Raw genomic sequence first — 21154 nt, forward strand, 5'->3', positions numbered from 1 at the left:
CTCCGTGGCCTGTCCTGCATTTCTGGTTTTGACACTTTATTCAGCATGGCCCTTTTGACCGATGGGAAGCGAGACTTCTTTGTAGCGCTGATTTGCCTTTCCAGGTTGCTTGGTTGGCCAAAAAGGGCGTATGCGTTTTTTCCTGAATATATTCAGGAAAAAACGCATACGCCCTTTTTGGCCAAGGGCATCATTGTCGAGGTTTTGCCGCTTTTCCTGTGCTTTAAAGGCGATTCGAATCTGCCTCCTGAAATCTGTTTCCTGCAATTCTGCCTTGCTTTCAAATCCTCTTTGTTGCCTTCCCTCAATATATTTGTAGACGAGAGTTATCATTTATAAGTCTGCAGATTTGTGAATTGCAGTGCCCCTGAGCTCCATTTTTCAACTCGCTCTCTTGGGAGCTGGCCGCAAAAGCGCAGGATTGCTTTAGGCCCTATTCTGCTTCCGGGCGGCAGACTGAGCCTGTGGTTAATTCTTCTTCCTGATGGGAAAATAGAGTGACCTGTGCCTGTCCCAACACCTAGAGCTAGTCTCTCATTGGTTCCCCATCTTCCCGTTCACCCTCAGTTCAAATTGCCACCTGTATGGAACAGGAGGTTAAAGGTGCTGATTCTCCAAGGAGGGAGATTGCTAGTAAAGCGGCTGGAATGGCGAACCCGAGCACAAGGAGACGAGAAATGAGGTGCGTTTTAGAAAACTTTCCCGATCACTCGGTGGACCATCTTCTGGGTTTCTCATGCATGTTTTCGATGTAGGAAGATGCCCTTGAACCTGGAGATTTGGGACCCATGGGATGGGTACCACGCAGTATTATTTTAAAGCGTCTGCGTTTGCTCACCGAACCTCACCAAACCCCTCAGCCCCAAGAGTGTCCTCCCTTATGTCTCAATCAGCTGCGGGTCTAGATATGGTCAATCCAGGTGGCATCACAGCGCCTGAACGAATTTTGTAAGAATTTCTCTCCCTTTCACTGTCTTTGTTTCACGGGTTTTTAAAATTAATTGAGTTTTATAATGGGGTTTAGCTGCTTTTCACTGCTGTGTTTATGCAGCTTTACACCCACTTGACTCACTTACAGAGAGATATCAATACATAGGTTTTAAGATTCTTACTAGTCAGATATACTCTTGGGCGGTGAATAGGGGGTGTTGAGTCCAGTTCCCTGAGCAAGGAGTAGGTCTTGTCTATTACGTATTGGGTTTATGGAACGGTATCTGAGCTAATTTGAAACCCTTGTTTTATGCATCACCCCACCTCACCTTTGCCGTTAGGCAGCCATAGTGTGTTTTCTAACCGTGTGACTCTGTTCTGTTTTGTAATTCAGTTCAAGGGCAGCGGTTTTTACATTCCCTCTATCGGTGATATCTTATGATAAGTGTCTTTTTCTGTGTGACTTATTTGACTTAGAATCGTCGTACCTAAATCCACTCATCATGCTGCTACTAGCCTTATGACGTTGATTTCATGGCTGAGTGATATTCCATTGTACATAAGGAGCACAAGTTCTTTATCCATTTTTCTCTTTCCTGGGATATTTAAGGTGTAACGAAGTGGAGGTTCTTGTCAACAGAGCAGCCCTAAACTTTGGGGTGCTTGTGTCTTGCTGATTTTTAGTTTTCCCAATTTATACGCCCATGAGTGGAAGTGCCCTATGCTCTCTAAGCTGAGTTTTGTAAATGTTTCAGGACACACCGTACACTTCTCCAGAGTGGCTGTTGGCAATTTACATCCCGCCCATCAGCGTAGCAAGGCTCCCGTTTCTCCGTGGCCTGTCCTGCATTTCTGGTTTTGACACTTTATTCAGCATGGCCCTTTTGACCGATGGGAAGCGAGACTTCTTTGTAGCGCTGATTTGCCTTTCCAGGTTGCTTGGTTGGCCAAAAAGGGCGTATGCGTTTTTTCCTGAATATATTCAGGAAAAAACGCATACGCCCTTTTTGGCCAAGGGCATCATTGTCGAGGTTTTGCCGCTTTTCCTGTGCTTTAAAGGCGATTCGAATCTGCCTCCTGAAATCTGTTTCCTGCAATTCTGCCTTGCTTTCAAATCCTCTTTGTTGCCTTCCCTCAATATATTTGTAGACGAGAGTTATCATTTATAAGTCTGCAGATTTGTGAATTGCAGTGCCCCTGAGCTCCATTTTTCAACTCGCTCTCTTGGGAGCTGGCCGCAAAAGCGCAGGATTGCTTTAGGCCCTATTCTGCTTCCGGGCGGCAGACTGAGCCTGTGGTTAATTCTTCTTCCTGATGGGAAAATAGAGTGACCTGTGCCTGTCCCAACACCTAGAGCTAGTCTCTCATTGGTTCCCCATCTTCCCGTTCACCCTCAGTTCAAATTGCCACCTGTATGGAACAGGAGGTTAAAGGTGCTGATTCTCCAAGGAGGGAGATTGCTAGTAAAGCGGCTGGAATGGCGAACCCGAGCACAAGGAGACGAGAAATGAGGTGCGTTTTAGAAAACTTTCCCGATCACTCGGTGGACCATCTTCTGGGTTTCTCATGCATGTTTTCGATGTAGGAAGATGCCCTTGAACCTGGAGATTTGGGACCCATGGGATGGGTACCACGCAGTATTATTTTAAAGCGTCTGCGTTTGCTCACCGAACCTCACCAAACCCCTCAGCCCCAAGAGTGTCCTCCCTTATGTCTCAATCAGCTGCGGGTCTAGATATGGTCAATCCAGGTGGCATCACAGCGCCTGAACGAATTTTGTAAGAATTTCTCTCCCTTTCACTGTCTTTGTTTCACGGGTTTTTAAAATTAATTGAGTTTTATAATGGGGTTTAGCTGCTTTTCACTGCTGTGTTTATGCAGCTTTACACCCACTTGACTCACTTACAGAGAGATATCAATACATAGGTTTTAAGATTCTTACTAGTCAGATATACTCTTGGGCGGTGAATAGGGGGTGTTGAGTCCAGTTCCCTGAGCAAGGAGTAGGTCTTGTCTATTACGTATTGGGTTTATGGAACGGTATCTGAGCTAATTTGAAACCCTTGTTTTATGCATCACCCCACCTCACCTTTGCCGTTAGGCAGCCATAGTGTGTTTTCTAACCGTGTGACTCTGTTCTGTTTTGTAATTCAGTTCAAGGGCAGCGGTTTTTACATTCCCTCTATCGGTGATATCTTATGATAAGTGTCTTTTTCTTTGTGACTTATTTGACTTAGAATCGTCGTACCTAAATCCACTCATCATGCTGCTACTAGCCTTATGACGTTGATTTCATGGCTGAGTGATATTCCATTGTACATAAGGACCACAACTTCTTTATCCATTTTTCTCTTTCCTGGGATATTTAAGGTGTAACGAAGTGGAGGTTCTTGTCAACAGAGCAGCCCTAAACTTTGGGGTGCTTGTGTCTTGCTGATTTTTAGTTTTCCCAATTTATACGCCCATGAGTGGAAGTGCCCTATGCTCTCTAAGCTGAGTTTTGTAAATGTTTCAGGACACACCGTACACTTCTCCAGAGTGGCTGTTGGCAATTTACATCCCGCCCATAAGCGTAGCAAGGCTCCCGTTTCTCCGTGGCCTGTCCTGCATTTCTGGTTTTGACACTTTATTCAGCATGGCCCTTTTGACCGATGGGAAGCGAGACTTCTTTGTAGCGCTGATTTGCCTTTCCAGGTTGCTTGGTTGGCCAAAAAGGGCGTATGCGTTTTTTCCTGAATATATTCAGGAAAAAACGCATACGCCCTTTTTGGCCAAGGGCATCATTGTCGAAGTTTTGCCGCTTTTCCTGTGCTTTAAAGGCGATTCGAATCTGCCTCCTGAAATCTGTTTCCTGCAATTCTGCCTTGCTTTCAAATCCTCTTTGTTGCCTTCCCTCAATATATTTGTAGACGAGAGTTATCATTTATAAGTCTGCAGGTTTGTGAATTGCAGTGCCCCTGAGCTCCATTTTTCAACTCGCTCTCTTGGGAGCTGGCCGCAAAAGCGCAGGATTGCTTTAGGCCCTATTCTGCTTCCGGGCGGCAGACTGAGCCTGTGGTTAATTCTTCTTCCTGATGGGAAAATAGAGTGACCTGTGCCTGTCCCAACACCTAGAGCTAGTCTCTCATTGGTTCCCCGTCTTCCCGTTCACCCTCAGTTCAAATTGCCACCTGTATGGAACAGGAGGTTAAAGGTGCTGATTCTCCAAGGAGGGAGATTGCTAGTAAAGCGGCTGGAATGGCGAACCCGAGCACAAGGAGACGAGAAATGAGGTGCGTTTTAGAAACCTTTCCCGATCACTCGGTGGACCATCTTCTGGGTTTCTCATGCATGTTTTCGATGTAGGAAGATGCCCTTGAACCTGGAGATTTGGGACCCATGGGATGGGTACCACGCAGTATTACTTTAAAGCGTCTGCGTTTGCTCACCGAACCTCACCAAACCCCTCAGCCCCAAGAGTGTCCACCCTTATGTCTCAATCAGCTGCGGGTCTAGATATGGTCAATCCAGGTGGCATCACAGCGCCTGAACGAATTTTGTAAGAATTTCTCTCCCTTTCACTGTCTTTGTTTCACGGGTTTTTAAAATTAATTGAGTTTTATAATGGGGTTTAGCTGCTTTTCACTGCTGTGTTTATGCAGCTTTACACCCACTTGACTCACTTACAGAGAGATATCAATACATAGGTTTTAAGATTCTTACTAGTCAGATATACTCTTGGGCGGTGAATAGGGGGTGTTGAGTCCAGTTCCCTGAGCAAGGAGTAGGTCTTGTCTATTACGTATTGGGTTTATGGAACGGTATCTGAGCTAATTTGAAACCCTTGTTTTATGCATCACCCCACCTCACCTTTGCCGTTAGGCAGCCATAGTGTGTTTTCTAACCGTGTGACTCTGTTCTGTTTTGTAATTCAGTTCAAGGGCAGCGGTTTTTACATTCCCTCTATCGGTGATATCTTATGATAAGTGTCTTTTTCTGTGTGACTTATTTGACTTAGAATCGTCGTACCTAAATCCACTCATCATGCTGCTACTAGCCTTATGACGTTGATTTCATGGCTGAGTGATATTCCATTGTACATAAGGAGCACAAGTTCTTTATCCATTTTTCTCTTTCCTGGGATATTTAAGGTGTAACGAAGTGGAGGTTCTTGTCAACAGAGCAGCCCTAAACTTTGGGGTGCTTGTGTCTTGCTGATTTTTAGTTTTCCCAATTTATACGCCCATGAGTGGAAGTGCCCTATGCTCTCTAAGCTGAGTTTTGTAAATGTTTCAGGACACACCGTACACTTCTCCAGAGTGGCTGTTGGCAATTTACATCCCGCCCATCAGCGTAGCAAGGCTCCCGTTTCTCCGTGGCCTGTCCTGCATTTCTGGTTTTGACACTTTATTCAGCATGGCCCTTTTGACCGATGGGAAGCGAGACTTCTTTGTAGCGCTGATTTGCCTTTCCAGGTTGCTTGGTTGGCCAAAAAGGGCGTATGCGTTTTTTCCTGAATATATTCAGGAAAAAACGCATACGCCCTTTTTGGCCAAGGGCATCATTGTCGAGGTTTTGCCGCTTTTCCTGTGCTTTAAAGGCGATTCGAATCTGCCTCCTGAAATCTGTTTCCTGCAATTCTGCCTTGCTTTCAAATCCTCTTTGTTGCCTTCCCTCAATATATTTGTAGACGAGAGTTATCATTTATAAGTCTGCAGGTTTGTGAATTGCAGTGCCCCTGAGCTCCATTTTTCAACTCGCTCTCTAGGGAGCTGGCCGCAAAAGCGCAGGATTGCTTTAGGCCCTATTCTGCTTCCGGGCGGCAGACTGAGCCTGTGGTTAATTCTTCTTCCTAATGGGAAAATAGAGTGACCTGTGCCTGTCCCAACACCTAGAGCTAGTCTCTCATTGGTTCCCCCTCTTCCCGTTCACCCTCAGGACAAATTGCAACCTGTATGGAACAAGAGGTTAAAGGTGCTGATTCTCCAAGGAGGGAGATTGCTAGTAAAGCGGCTGGAATGGCGAACCCGAGCACAAGGAGATGAGAAATGAGGTGCGTTTTAGAAACCTTTCCCGATCACTCGGTGGACCATCTTCTGGGTTTCTCATGCATGTTTTCGATGTAGGAAGATGCCCTTGAACCTGGAGATTTGAGACCCATGGGATGGGTACCACGCAGTATTACTTTAAAGCGTCTGCGTTTGCTCACCGAACCTCACCAAACCCCTCAGCCCCAAGAGTGTCCACCCTTATGTCTCAATCAGCTGCGGGTCTAGATATGGTCAATCCAGGTGGCATCACGGCGCCTGAACGAATTTTGTAAGAATTTCGCTCCCTTTCACTGTCTTTGTTTCACGGGTTTTTAAAATTAATTGAGTTTTATAATGGGGTTTAGCTGCTTTTCACTGCTGTGTTTATGCAGCTTTACACCCACTTGACTCACTTACAGAGAGATATCAATACATAGGTTTTAAGATTCTTACTAGTCAGATATACTCTTGGGCGGTGAATAGGGGGTGTTGAGTCCAGTTCCCTGAGCAAGGAGTAGGTCTTGTCTATTACGTATTGGGTTTATGGAACGGTATCTGAGCTAATTTGAAACCCTTGTTTTATGCATCACCCCACCTCACCTTTGCCGTTAGGCAGCCATAGTGTGTTTTCTAACCGTGTGACTCTGTTCTGTTTTGTAATTCAGTTCAAGGGCAGCGGTTTTTACATTCTCTCTATCGGTGATATCTTATGATAAGTGTCTTTTTCTGTGTGACTTATTTGACTTAGAATCGTCGTACCTAAATCCACTCATCATGCTGCTACTAGCCTTATGACGTTGATTTCATGGCTGAGTGATATTCCATTGTACATAAGGAGCACAAGTTCTTTATCCATTTTTCTCTTTCCTGGGATATTTAAGGTGTAACGAAGTGGAGGTTCTTGTCAACAGAGCAGCCCTAAACTTTGGGGTGCTTGTGTCTTGCTGATTTTTAGTTTTCCCAATTTATACGCCCATGAGTGGAAGTGCCCTATGCTCTCTAAGCTGAGTTTTGTAAATGTTTCAGGACACACCGTACACTTCTCCAGAGTGGCTGTTGGCAATTTACATCCCGCCCATCAGCGTAGCAAGGCTCCCGTTTCTCCGTGGCCTGTCCTGCATTTCTGGTTTTGACACTTTATTCAGCATGGCCCTTTTGACCGATGGGAAGCGAGACTTCTTTGTAGCGCTGATTTGCCTTTCCAGGTTGCTTGGTTGGCCAAAAAGGGCGTATGCGTTTTTTCCTGAATATATTCAGGAAAAAACGCATACGCCCTTTTTGGCCAAGGGCATCATTGTCGAGGTTTTGCCGCTTTTCCTGTGCTTTAAAGGCGATTCGAATCTGCCTCCTGAAATCTGTTTCCTGCAATTCTGCCTTGCTTTCAAATCCTCTTTGTTGCCTTCCCTCAATATATTTGTAGACGAGAGTTATCATTTATAAGTCTGCAGATTTGTGAATTGCAGTGCCCCTGAGCTCCATTTTTCAACTCGCTCTCTTGGGAGCTGGCCGCAAAAGCGCAGGATTGCTTTAGGCCCTATTCTGCTTCCGGGCGGCAGACTGAGCCTGTGGTTAATTCTTCTTCCTGATGGGAAAATAGAGTGACCTGTGCCTGTCCCAACACCTAGAGCTAGTCTCTCATTGGTTCCCCATCTTCCCGTTCACCCTCAGTTCAAATTGCCACCTGTATGGAACAGGAGGTTAAAGGTGCTGATTCTCCAAGGAGGGAGATTGCTAGTAAAGCGGCTGGAATGGCGAACCCGAGCACAAGGAGACGAGAAATGAGGTGCGTTTTAGAAACCTTTCCCGATCACTCGGTGGACCATCTTCTGGGTTTCTCATGCATGTTTTCGATGTAGGAAGATGCCCTTGAACCTGGAGATTTGGGACCCATGGGATGGGTACCACGCAGTATTACTTTAAAGCGTCTGCGTTTGCTCACCGAACCTCACCAAACCCCTCAGCCCCAAGAGTGTCCACCCTTATGTCTCAATCAGCTGCGGGTCTAGATATGGTCAATCCAGGTGGCATCACAGCGCCTGAACGAATTTTGTAAGAATTTCTCTCCCTTTCACTGTCTTTGTTTCACGGGTTTTTAAAATTAATTGAGTTTTATAATGGGGTTTAGCTGCTTTTCACTGCTGTGTTTATGCAGCTTTACACCCACTTGACTCACTTACAGAGAGATATCAATACATAGGTTTTAAGATTCTTACTAGTCAGATATACTCTTGGGCGGTGAATAGGGGGTGTTGAGTCCAGTTCCCTGAGCAAGGAGTAGGTCTTGTCTATTACGTATTGGGTTTATGGAACGGTATCTGAGCTAATTTGAAACCCTTGTTTTATGCATCACCCCACCTCACCTTTGCCGTTAGGCAGCCATAGTGTGTTTTCTAACCGTGTGACTCTGTTCTGTTTTGTAATTCAGTTCAAGGGCAGCGGTTTTTACATTCCCTCTATCGGTGATATCTTATGATAAGTGTCTTTTTCTGTGTGACTTATTTGACTTAGAATCGTCGTACCTAAATCCACTCATCATGCTGCTACTAGCCTTATGACGTTGATTTCATGGCTGAGTGATATTCCATTGTACATAAGGACCACAACTTCTTTATCCATTTTTCTCTTTCCTGGGATATTTAAGGTGTAACGAAGTGGAGGTTCTTGTCAACAGAGCAGCCCTAAACTTTGGGGTGCTTGTGTCTTGCTGATTTTTAGTTTTCCCAATTTATACGCCCATGAGTGGAAGTGCCCTATGCTCTCTAAGCTGAGTTTTGTAAATGTTTCAGGACACACCGTACACTTCTCCAGAGTGGCTGTTGGCAATTTACATCCCGCCCATCAGCGTAGCAAGGCTCCCGTTTCTCCGTGGCCTGTCCTGCATTTCTGGTTTTGACACTTTATTCAGCATGGCCCTTTTGACCGATGGGAAGCGAGACTTCTTTGTAGCGCTGATTTGCCTTTCCAGGTTGCTTGGTTGGCCAAAAAGGGCGTATGCGTTTTTTCCTGAATATATTCAGGAAAAAACGCATACGCCCTTTTTGGCCAAGGGCATCATTGTCGAGGTTTTGCCGCTTTTCCTGTGCTTTAAAGGCGATTCGAATCTGCCTCCTGAAATCTGTTTCCTGCAATTCTGCCTTGCTTTCAAATCCTCTTTGTTGCCTTCCCTCAATATATTTGTAGACGAGAGTTATCATTTATAAGTCTGCAGGTTTGTGAATTGCAGTGCCCCTGAGCTCCATTTTTCAACTCGCTCTCTAGGGAGCTGGCCGCAAAAGCGCAGGATTGCTTTAGGCCCTATTCTGCTTCCGGGCGGCAGACTGAGCCTGTGGTTAATTCTTCTTCCTGATGGGAAAATAGAGTGACCTGTGCCTGTCCCAACACCTAGAGCTAGTCTCTCATTGGTTCCCCCTCTTCCCGTTCACCCTCAGGACAAATTGCAACCTGTATGGAACAGGAGGTTAAAGGTGCTGATTCTCCAAGGAGGGAGATTGCTAGTAAAGCGGCTGGAATGGCGAACCCGAGCACAAGGAGATGAGAAATGAGGTGCGTTTTAGAAACCTTTCCCGATCACTCGGTGGACCATCTTCTGGGTTTCTCATGCATGTTTTCGATGTAGGAAGATGCCCTTGAACCTGGAGATTTGAGACCCATGGGATGGGTACCACGCAGTATTACTTTAAAGCGTCTGCGTTTGCTCACCGAACCTCACCAAACCCCTCAGCCCCAAGAGTGTCCACCCTTATGTCTCAATCAGCTGCGGGTCTAGATATGGTCAATCCAGGTGGCATCACGGCGCCTGAACGAATTTTGTAAGAATTTCGCTCCCTTTCACTGTCTTTGTTTCACGGGTTTTTAAAATTAATTGAGTTTTATAATGGGGTTTAGCTGCTTTTCACTGCTGTTTTTATGCAGCTTTACACCCACTTGACTCACTTACAGAGAGATATCAATACATAGGTTTTAAGATTCTTACTAGTCAGATATACTCTTGGGCGGTGAATAGGGGATGTTGAGTCCAGTTCCCTGAGCAAGGAGTAGGTCTTGTCTATTACATATTGGGTTTATGGAACGGTATCTGAGCTAATTTGAAACCCTTGTTTTATGCATCACCCCACCTCACCTTTCCCGTTAGGCAGCCATAGTGTGTTTTCTAACCGTGTGACTCTGTTCTGTTTTGTAATTCAGTTCAAGGGCAGCGGTTTTTACATTCCCTCTATCGGTGATATCTTATGATAAGTGTCTTTTTCTGTGTGACTTATTTGACTTAGAATCGTCGTACCTAAATCCACTCATCATGCTGCTACTAGCCTTATGACGTTGATTTCATGGCTGAGTGATATTCCATTGTACATGAGGACCACAACTTCTTTATCCATTTTTCTCTTTCCTGGGATATTTAAGGTGTAACGAAGTGGAGGTTCTTGTCAACAGAGCAGCCCTAAACTTTGGGGTGCTTGTGTCTTGCTGATTTTTAGTTTTCCCAATTTATACGCCCATGAGTGGAAGTGCCCTATGCTCTCTAAGCTGAGTTTTGTAAATGTTTCAGGACACACCGTACACTTCTCCAGAGTGGCTGTTGGCAATTTACATCCCGCCCATCGGCGTAGCAAGGCTCCCTTTTCTCAGTGGCCTGTCCTGCATTTCTGGTTTTGACACTTTATTCAGCATGGCCCTTTTGACCGATGGGAAGCGAGACTTCTTTGTAGCGCTGATTTGCCTTTCCAGGTTGCTTGGTTGGCCAAAAAGGGCGTATGCGTTTTTTCCTGAATATATTCAGGAAAAAACGCATACGCCCTTTTTGGCCAAGGGCATCATTGTCGAGGTTTTGCCGCTTTTCCTGTGCTTTAAAGGCGATTCGAATCTGCCTCCTGAAATCTGTTTCCTGCAATTCTGCCTTGCTTTCAAATCCTCTTTGTTTCCTTCCCTCAATATATTTGTAGACGAGAGTTATCATTTATAAGTCTGCAGGTTTGTGAATTGCAGTGCCCCTGAGCTCCATTTTTCAACTCGCTCTCTTGGGAGCTGGCCGCAAAAGCGCAGGATTGCTTTAGGCCCTATTCTGCTTCCGGGCGGCAGACTGAGCCTGTGGTTAATTCTTCTTCCTGATGGGAAAATAGAGTGACCTGTGCCTGTCCCAACACCTAGAGCTAGTCTCTCATTGGTTCCCCGTCTTCCCGTTCACCCTCAGTTCAAATTGCCACCTGTATGGAACAGGAGGTTAAAGGTGCTGATTCTCCAAGGAGGGAGATTGCTAGTAAAGCGGCTGGAATGGCGAACCCGAGCACAAGGAGACGAGAAATGAGGTGCGTTTTAGAAACCTTTCCCGATCACTCGGTGGACCATCTTCTGGGTTTCTCATGCATGTTTTCGATGTAGGAAGATGCCCTTGAACCTGGAGATTTGGGACCCATGGGATGGGTACCACGCAGTATTACTTTAAAGCGTCTGCGTTTGCTCACCGAACCTCACCAAACCCCTCAGCCCCAAGAGTGTCCACCCTTATGTCTCAATCAGCTGCGGGTCTAGATATGGTCAATCCAGGTGGCATCACAGCGCCTGAACGAATTTTGTAAGAATTTCTCTCCCTTTCACTGTCTTTGTTTCACGGGTTTTTAAAATTAATTGAGTTTTATAATGGGGTTTAGCTGCTTTTCACTGCTGTGTTTATGCAGCTTTACACCCACTTGACTCACTTACAGAGAGATATCAATACATAGGTTTTAAGATTCTTACTAGTCAGATATATTCTTGGGCGGTGAATAGGGGGTGTTGAGTCCAGTTCCCTGAGCAAGGAGTAGGTCTTGTCTATTACGTATTGGGTTTATGGAACGGTATCTGAGCTAATTTGAAACCCTTGTTTTATGCATCACCCCACCTCACCTTTGCCGTTAGGCAGCCATAGTGTGTTTTCTAACCGTGTGACTCTGTTCTGTTTTGTAATTCAGTTCAAGGGCAGCGGTTTTTACATTCTCTCTATCGGTGATATCTTATGATAAGTGTCTTTTTCTGTGTGACTTATTTGACTTAGAATCGTCGTACCTAAATCCACTCATCATGCTGCTACTAGCCTTATGACGTTGATTTCATGGCTGAGTGATATTCCATTGTACATAAGGAGCACAAGTTCTTTATCCATTTTTCTCTTTCCTGGGATATTTAAGGTGTAACGAAGTGGAGGTTCTTGTCAACAGAGCAGCCCTAAACTTTGGGGTGCTTGTGTCTTGCTGATTTTTAGTTTTCCCAATTTATACGCCCATGAGTGGAAGTGCCCTATGCTCTCTAAGCTGAGTTTTGTAAATGTTTCAGGACACACCGTACACTTCTCCAGAGTGGCTGTTGGCAATTTACATCCCGCCCATCAGCGTAGCAAGGCTCCCGTTTCTCCATGGCCTGTCCTGCATTTCTGGTTTTGACACTTTATTCAGCATGGCCCTTTTGACCGATGGGAAGCGAGACTTCTTTGTAGCGCTGATTTGCCTTTCCAGGTTGCTTGGTTGGCCAAAAAGGGCGTATGCGTTTTTTCCTGAATATATTCAGGAAAAAACGCATACGCCCTTTTTGGCCAAGGGCATCATTGTCGAGGTTTTGCCGCTTTTCCTGTGCTTTAAAGGCGATTCGAATCTGCCTCCTGAAATCTGTTTCCTGCAATTCTGCCTTGCTTTCAAATCCTCTTTGTTGCCTTCCCTCAATATATTTGTAGACGAGAGTTATCATTTATAAGTCTGCAGGTTTGTGAATTGCAGTGCCCCTGAGCTCCATTTTTCAACTCGCTCTCTAGGGAGCTGGCCGCAAAAGCGCAGGATTGCTTTAGGCCCTATTCTGCTTCCGGGCGGCAGACTGAGCCTGTGGTTAATTCTTCTTCCTGATGGGAAAATAGAGTGACCTGTGCCTGTCCCAACACCTAGAGCTAGTCTCTCATTGGTTCCCCCTCTTCCCGTTCACCCTCAGGACAAATTGCAACCTGTATGGAACAGGAGGTTAAAGGTGCTGATTCTCCAAGGAGGGAGATTGCTAGTAAAGCGGCTGGAATGGCGAACCCGAGCACAAGGAGATGAGAAATGAGGTGCGTTTTAGAAACCTTTCCCGATCACTCGGTGGACCATCTTCTGGGTTTCTCATGCATGTTTTCGATGTAGGAAGATGCCCTTGAACCTGGAGATTTGAGACCCATGGGATGGGTACCACGCAGTATTAGTTTAAAGCGTCTGCGTTTGCTCACCGAACCTCACCAAACCCCTCAGCCCCAAGAGTGTCCACCCTTATGTCTCAATCAGCTGCGGGTCTAGATATGGTCAATCCAGGTGGCATCACGGCGCCTGAACGAATTTTGTAAGAATTTCGCTCCCTTTCACTGTCTTTGTTTCACGGGTTTTTAAAATTAATTGAGTTTTATAATGGGGTTTAGCTGCTTTTCACTGCTGTTTTTATGCAGCTTTACACCCACTTGACTCACTTACAGAGAGATATCAATACATAGGTTTTAAGATTCTTACTAGTCAGATATACTCTTGGGCGGTGAATAGGGGATGTTGAGTCCAGTTCCCTGAGCAAGGAGTAGGTCTTGTCTATTACATATTGGGTTTATGGAACGGTATCTGAGCTAATTTGAAACCCTTGTTTTATGCATCACCCCACCTCACCTTTCCCGTTAGGCAGCCATAGTGTGTTTTCTAACCGTGTGACTCTGTTCTGTTTTGTAATTCAGTTCAAGGGCAGCGGTTTTTACATTCCCTCTATCGGTGATATCTTATGATAAGTGTCTTTTTCTGTGTGACTTATTTGACTTAGAATCGTCGTACCTAAATCCACTCATCATGCTGCTACTAGCCTTATGACGTTGATTTCATGGCTGAGTGATATTCCATTGTACATGAGGACCACAACTTCTTTATCCATTTTTCTCTTTCCTGGGATATTTAAGGTGTAACGAAGTGGAGGTTCTTGTCAACAGAGCAGCCCTAAACTTTGGGGTGCTTGTGTCTTGCTGATTTTTAGTTTTCCCAATTTATACGCCCATGAGTGGAAGTGCCCTATGCTCTCTAAGCTGAGTTTTGTAAATGTTTCAGGACACACCGTACACTTCTCCAGAGTGGCTGTTGGCAATTTACATCCCGCCCATCAGCGTAGCAAGGCTCCCGTTTCTCAGTGGCCTGTCCTGCATTTCTGGTTTTGACACTTTATTCAGCATGGCCCTTTTGACCGATGGGAAGCGAGACTTCTTTGTAGCGCTGATTTGCCTTTCCAGGTTGCTTGGTTGGCCAAAAAGGGCGTATGCGTTTTTTCCTGAATATATTCAGGAAAAAACGCATACGCCCTTTTTGGCCAAGGGCATCATTGTCGAGGTTTTGCCGCTTTTCCTGTGCTTTAAAGGCGATTCGAATCTGCCTCCTGAAATCTGTTTCCTGCAATTCTGCCTTGCTTTCAAATCCTCTTTGTTTCCTTCCCTCAATATATTTGTAGACGAGAGTTATCATTTATAAGTCTGCAGGTTTGTGAATTGCAGTGCCCCTGAGCTCCATTTTTCAACTCGCTCTCTTGGGAGCTGGCCGCAAAAGCGCAGGATTGCTTTAGGCCCTATTCTGCTTCCGGGCGGCAGACTGAGCCTGTGGTTAATTCTTCTTCCTGATGGGAAAATAGAGTGACCTGTGCCTGTCCCAACACCTAGAGCTAGTCTCTCATTGGTTCCCCGTCTTCCCGTTCACCCTCAGTTCAAATTGCCACCTGTATGGAACAGGAGGTTAAAGGTGCTGATTCTCCAAGGAGGGAGATTGCTAGTAAAGCGGCTGGAATGGCGAACCCGAGCACAAGGAGACGAGAAATGAGGTGCGTTTTAGAAACCTTTCCCGATCACTCGGTGGACCATCTTCTGGGTTTCTCATGCATGTTTTCGATGTAGGAAGATGCCCTTGAACCTGGAGATTTGGGACCCATGGGATGGGTACCACGCAGTATTACTTTAAAGCGTCTGCGTTTGCTCACCGAACCTCACCAAACCCCTCAGCCCCAAGAGTGTCCACCCTTATGTCTCAATCAGCTGCGGGTCTAGATATGGTCAATCCAGGTGGCATCACAGCGCCTGAACGAATTTTGTAAGAATTTCTCTCCCTTTCACTGTCTTTGTTTCACGGGTTTTTAAAATTAATTGAGTTTTATAATGGGGTTTAGCTGCTTTTCACTGCTGTGTTTATGCAGCTTTACACCGACGTGACTCACTTACAGAGAGATATCAATACATAGGTTTTAAGATTCTTACTAGTCAGATATATTCTTGGGCGGTGAATAGGGGGTGTTGAGTCCAGTTCCCTGAGCAAGGAGTAGGTCTTGTCTATTACGTATTGGGTTTATGGAACGGTATCTGAGCTAATTTGAAACCCTTGTTTTATGCATCACCCCACCTCACCTTTGCCGTTAGGCAGCCATAGTGTGTTTTCTAACCGTGTGACTCTGTTCTGTTTTGTAATTCAGTTCAAGGGCAGCGGTTTTTACATTCTCTCTATCGGTGATATCTTATGATAAGTGTCTTTTTCTGTGTGACTTATTTGACTTAGAATCGTCGTACCTAAATCCACTCATCATGCTGCTACTAGCCTTATGACGTTGATTTCATGGCTGAGTGATATTCCATTGTACATAAGGAGCACAAGTTCTTTATCCATTTTTCTCTTTCCTGGGATATTTAAGGTGTAACGAAGTGGAGGTTCTTGTCAACAGAGCAGCCCTAAACTTTGGGGTGCTTGTGTCTTGCTGATTTTTAGTTTTCCCAATTTATACGCCCATGAGTGGAAGTGCCCTATGCTCTCTAAGCTGAGTTTTGTAAATGTTTCAGGACACACCGTACACTTCTCCAGAGTGGCTGTTGGCAATTTACATCCCGCCCATCAGCGTAGCAAGGCTCCCGTTTCTCCGTGGCCTGTCCTGCATTTCTGGTTTTGACACTTTATTCAGCATGGCCCTTTTGACCGATGGGAAGCGAGACTTCTTTGTAGCGCTGATTTGCCTTTCCAGGTTGCTTGGTTGGCCAAAAAGGGCGTATGCGTTTTTTCCTGAATATATTCAGGAAAAAACGCATACGCCCTTTTTGGCCAAGGGCATCATTGTCGAGGTTTTGCCGCTTTTCCTGTGCTTTAAAGGCGATTCGAATCTGCCTCCTGAAATCTGTTTCCTGCAATTCTGCCTTGCTTTCAAATCCTCTTTGTTGCCTTCCCTCAATATATTTGTAGACGAGAGTTATCATTTATAAGTCTGCAGATTTGTGAATTGCAGTGCCCCTGAGCTCCATTTTTCAACTCGCTCTCTTGGGAGCTGGCCGCAAAAGCGCAGGATTGCTTTAGGCCCTATTCTGCTTCCGGGCCGCAGACTGAGCCTGTGGTTAATTCTTCTTCCTGATGGGAAAATAGAGTGACCTGTGCCTGTCCCAACACCTAGAGCTAGTCTCTCATTGGTTCCCCATCTTCCCGTTCACCCTCAGTTCAAATTGCCACCTGTATGGAACAGGAGGTTAAAGGTGCTGATTCTCCAAGGAGGGAGATTGCTAGTAAAGCGGCTGGAATGGCGAACCCGAGCACAAGGAGACGAGAAATGAGGTGCGTTTTAGAAACCTTTCCCGATCACTCGGTGGACCATCTTCTGGGTTTCTCATGCATGTTTTCGATGTAGGAAGATGCCCTTGAACCTGGAGATTTGGGACCCATGGGATGGGTACCACGCAGTATTACTTTAAAGCGTCTGCGTTTGCTCACCGAACCTCACCAAACCCCTCAGCCCCAAGAGTGTCCACCCTTATGTCTCAATCAGCTGCGGGTCTAGATATGGTCAATCCAGGTGGCATCACAGCGCCTGAACGAATTTTGTAAGAATTTCTCTCCCTTTCACTGTCTTTGTTTCACGGGTTTTTAAAATTAATTGAGTTTTATAATGGGGTTTAGCTGCTTTTCACTGCTGTGTTTATGCAGCTTTACACCCACTTGACTCACTTACAGAGAGATATCAATACATAGGTTTTAAGATTCTTACTAGTCAGATATACTCTTGGGCGGTGAATAGGGGGTGTTGAGTCCAGTTCCCTGAGCAAGGAGTAGGTCTTGTCTATTACGTATTGGGTTTATGGAACGGTATCTGAGCTAATTTGAAACCCTTGTTTTATGCATCACCCCACCTCACCTTTGCCGTTAGGCAGCCATAGTGTGTTTTCTAACCGTGTGACTCTGTTCTGTTTTGTAATTCAGTTCAAGGGCAGCGGTTTTTACATTCCCTCTATCGGTGATATCTTATGATAAGTGTCTTTTTCTGTGTGACTTATTTGACTTAGAATCGTCGTACCTAAATCCACTCATCATGCTGCTACTAGCCTTATGACGTTGATTTCATGGCTGAGTGATATTCCATTGTACATAAGGACCACAACTTCTTTATCCATTTTTCTCTTTCCTGGGATATTTAAGGTGTAACGAAGTGGAGGTTCTTGTCAACAGAGCAGCCCTAAACTTTGGGGTGCTTGTGTCTTGCTGATTTTTAGTTTTCCCAATTTATACGCCCATGAGTGGAAGTGCCCTATGCTCTCTAAGCTGAGTTTTGTAAATGTTTCAGGACACACCGTACACTTCTCCAGAGTGGCTGTTGGCAATTTACATCCCGCCCATCAGCGTAGCAAGGCTCCCGTTTCTCCGTGGCCTGTCCTGCATTTCTGGTTTTGACACTTTATTCAGCATGGCCCTTTTGACCGATGGGAAGCGAGACTTCTTTGTAGCGCTGATTTGCCTTTCCAGGTTGCTTGGTTGGCCAAAAAGGGCGTATGCGTTTTTTCCTGAATATATTCAGGAAAAAACGCATACGCCCTTTTTGGCCAAGGGCATCATTGTCGAGGTTTTGCCGCTTTTCCTGTGCTTTAAAGGCGATTCGAATCTGCCTCCTGAAATCTGTTTCCTGCAATTCTGCCTTGCTTTCAAATCCTCTTTGTTGCCTTCCCTCAATATATTTGTAGACGAGAGTTATCATTTATAAGTCTGCAGGTTTGTGAATTGCAGTGCCCCTGAGCTCCATTTTTCAACTCGCTCTCTAGGGAGCTGGCCGCAAAAGCGCAGGATTGCTTTAGGCCCTATTCTGCTTCCGGGCGGCAGACTGAGCCTGTGGTTAATTCTTCTTCCTGATGGGAAAATAGAGTGACCTGTGCCTGTCCCAACACCTAGAGCTCGTCTCTCATTGGTTCCCCCTCTTCCCGTTCACCCTCAGGACAAATTGCAACCTGTATGGAACAGGAGGTTAAAGGTGCTGATTCTCCAAGGAGGGAGATTGCTAGTAAAGCGGCTGGAATGGCGAACCCGAGCACAAGGAGATGAGAAATGAGGTGCGTTTTAGAAACCTTTCCCGATCACTCGGTGGACCATCTTCTGGGTTTCTCATGCATGTTTTCGATGTAGGAAGATGCCCTTGAACCTGGAGATTTGGGACCCATGGGATGGGTACCACGCAGTATTACTTTAAAGCGTCTGCGTTTGCTCACCGAACCTCACCAAACCCCTCAGCCCCAAGAGTGTCCACCCTTATGTCTCAATCAGCTGCGGGTCTAGATATGGTCAATCCAGGTGGCATCACGGCGCCTGAACGAATTTTGTAAGAATTTCTCTCCCTTTCACTGTCTTTGTTTCACGGGTTTTTAAAATTAATTGAGTTTTATAATGGGGTTTAGCTGCTTTTCACTGCTGTTTTTATGCAGCTTTACACCCACTTGACTCAGTTACAGAGAGATATCAATACATAGGTTTTAAGATTCTTACTAGTCAGATATACTCTTGGGCGGTGAATAGGGGATGTTGAGTCCAGTTCCCTGAGCAAGGAGTAGGTCTTGTCTATTACGTATTGGGTTTATGGAACGGTATCTGAGCTAATTTGAAACCCTTGTTTTATGCATCACCCCACCTCACCTTTCCCGTTAGGCAGCCATAGTGTGTTTTCTAACCGTGTGACTCTGTTCTGTTTTGTAATTCAGTTCAAGGGCAGCGGTTTTTACATTCCCTCTATCGGTGATATCTTATGATAAGTGTCTTTTTCTGTGTGACTTATTTGACTTAGAATCGTCGTACCTAAATCCACTCATCATGCTGCTACTAGCCTTATGACGTTGATTTCATGGCTGAGTGATATTCCATTGTACATGAGGACCACAACTTCTTTATCCATTTTTCTCTTTCCTGGGATATTTAAGGTGTAACGAAGTGGAGGTTCTTGTCAACAGAGCAGCCCTAAACTTTGGGGTGCTTGTGTCTTGCTGATTTTTAGTTTTCCCAATTTATACGCCCATGAGTGGAAGTGCCCTATGCTCTCTAAGCTGAGTTTTGTAAATGTTTCAGGACACACCGTACACTTCTCCAGAGTGGCTGTTGGCAATTTACATCCCGCCCATCAGCGTAGCAAGGCTCCCGTTTCTCCGTGGCCTGTCCTGCATTTCTGGTTTTGACACTTTATTCAGCATGGCCCTTTTGACCGATGGGAAGCGAGACTTCTTTGTAGCGCTGATTTGCCTTTCCAGGTTGCTTGGTTGGCCAAAAAGGGCGTATGCGTTTTTTCCTGAATATATTCAGGAAAAAACGCATACGCCCTTTTTGGCCAAGGGCATCATTGTCGAGGTTTTGCCGCTTTTCCTGTGCTTTAAAGGCGATTCGAATCTGCCTCCTGAAATCTGTTTCCTGCAATTCTGCCTTGCTTTCAAATCCTCTTTGTTGCCTTCCCTCAATATATTTGTAGACGAGAGTTATCATTTATAAGTCTGCAGGTTTGTGAATTGCAGTGCCCCTGAGCTCCATTTTTCAACTCGCTCTCTTGGGAGCTGGCCGCAAAAGCGCAGGATTGCTTTAGGCCCTATTCTGCTTCCGGGCGGCAGACTGAGCCTGTGGTTAATTCTTCTTCCTGATGGGAAAATAGAGTGACCTGTGCCTGTCCCAACACCTAGAGCTAGTCTCTCATTGGTTCCCCGTCTTCCCGTTCACCCTCAGTTCAAATTGCCACCTGTATGGAACAGGAGGTTAAAGGTGCTGATTCTCCAAGGAGGGAGATTGCTAGTAAAGCGGCTGGAATGGCGAACCCGAGCACAAGGAGACGAGAAATGAGGTGCGTTTTAGAAACCTTTCCCGATCACTCGGTGGACCATCTTCTGGGTTTCTCATGCATGTTTTCGATGTAGGAAGATGCCCTTGAACCTGGAGATTTGGGACCCATGGGATGGGTACCACGCAGTATTACTTTAAAGCGTCTGCGTTTGCTCACCGAACCTCACCAAACCCCTCAGCCCCAAGAGTGTCCACCCTTATGTCTCAATCAGCTGCGGGTCTAGATATGGTCAATCCAGGTGGCATCACAGCGCCTGAACGAATTTTGTAAGAATTTCTCTCCGTTTCACTGTCTTTGTTTCACGGGTTTTTAAAATTAATTGAGTTTTATAATGGGGTTTAGCTGCTTTTCACTGCTGTGTTTATGCAGCTTTACACCCACTTGACTCACTTACAGAGAGATATCAATACATAGGTTTTAAGATTCTTACTAGTCAGATATACTCTTGGGCGGTGAATAGGGGGTGTTGAGTCCAGTTCCCTGAGCAAGGAGTAGGTCTTGTCTATTACGTATTGGGTTTATGGAACGGTATCTGAGCTAATTTGAAACCCTTGTTTTATGCATCACCCCACCTCACCTTTGCCGTTAGGCAGCCATAGTGTGTTTTCTAACCGTGTGACTCTGTTCTGTTTTGTAATTCAGTTCAAGGGCAGCGGTTTTTACATTCCCTCTATAGGAGATATCTTATGATAAGTGTCTTTTTCTGTGTGACTTATTTGACTTAGAATCGTCGTACCTAAATCCACTCATCATGCTGCTACTAGCCTTATGACGTTGATTTCATGGCTGAGTGATATTCCATTGTACATAAGGACCACAACTTCTTTATCCATTTTTCTCTTTCCTGGGATATTTAAGGTGTAACGAAGTGGAGGTTCTTGTCAACAGAGCAGCCCTAAACTTTGGGGTGCTTGTGTCTTGCTGATTTTTAGTTTTCCCAATTTATACGCCCATGAGTGGAAGTGCCCTATGCTCTCTAAGCTGAGTTTTGTAAATGTTTCAGGACACACCGTACACTTCTCCAGAGTGGCTGTTGGCAATTTACATCCCGCCCATCAGCGTAGCAAGGCTCCCGTTTCTCCGTGGCCTGTCCTGCATTTCTGGTTTTGACA

The sequence above is a fragment of the Eschrichtius robustus genome, chromosome 7, assembly GCF_028021215.1.
Source record: "Eschrichtius robustus isolate mEscRob2 chromosome 7, mEscRob2.pri, whole genome shotgun sequence".
NCBI classification, from domain to species: Eukaryota; Metazoa; Chordata; class Mammalia; order Artiodactyla; family Eschrichtiidae; genus Eschrichtius; species Eschrichtius robustus.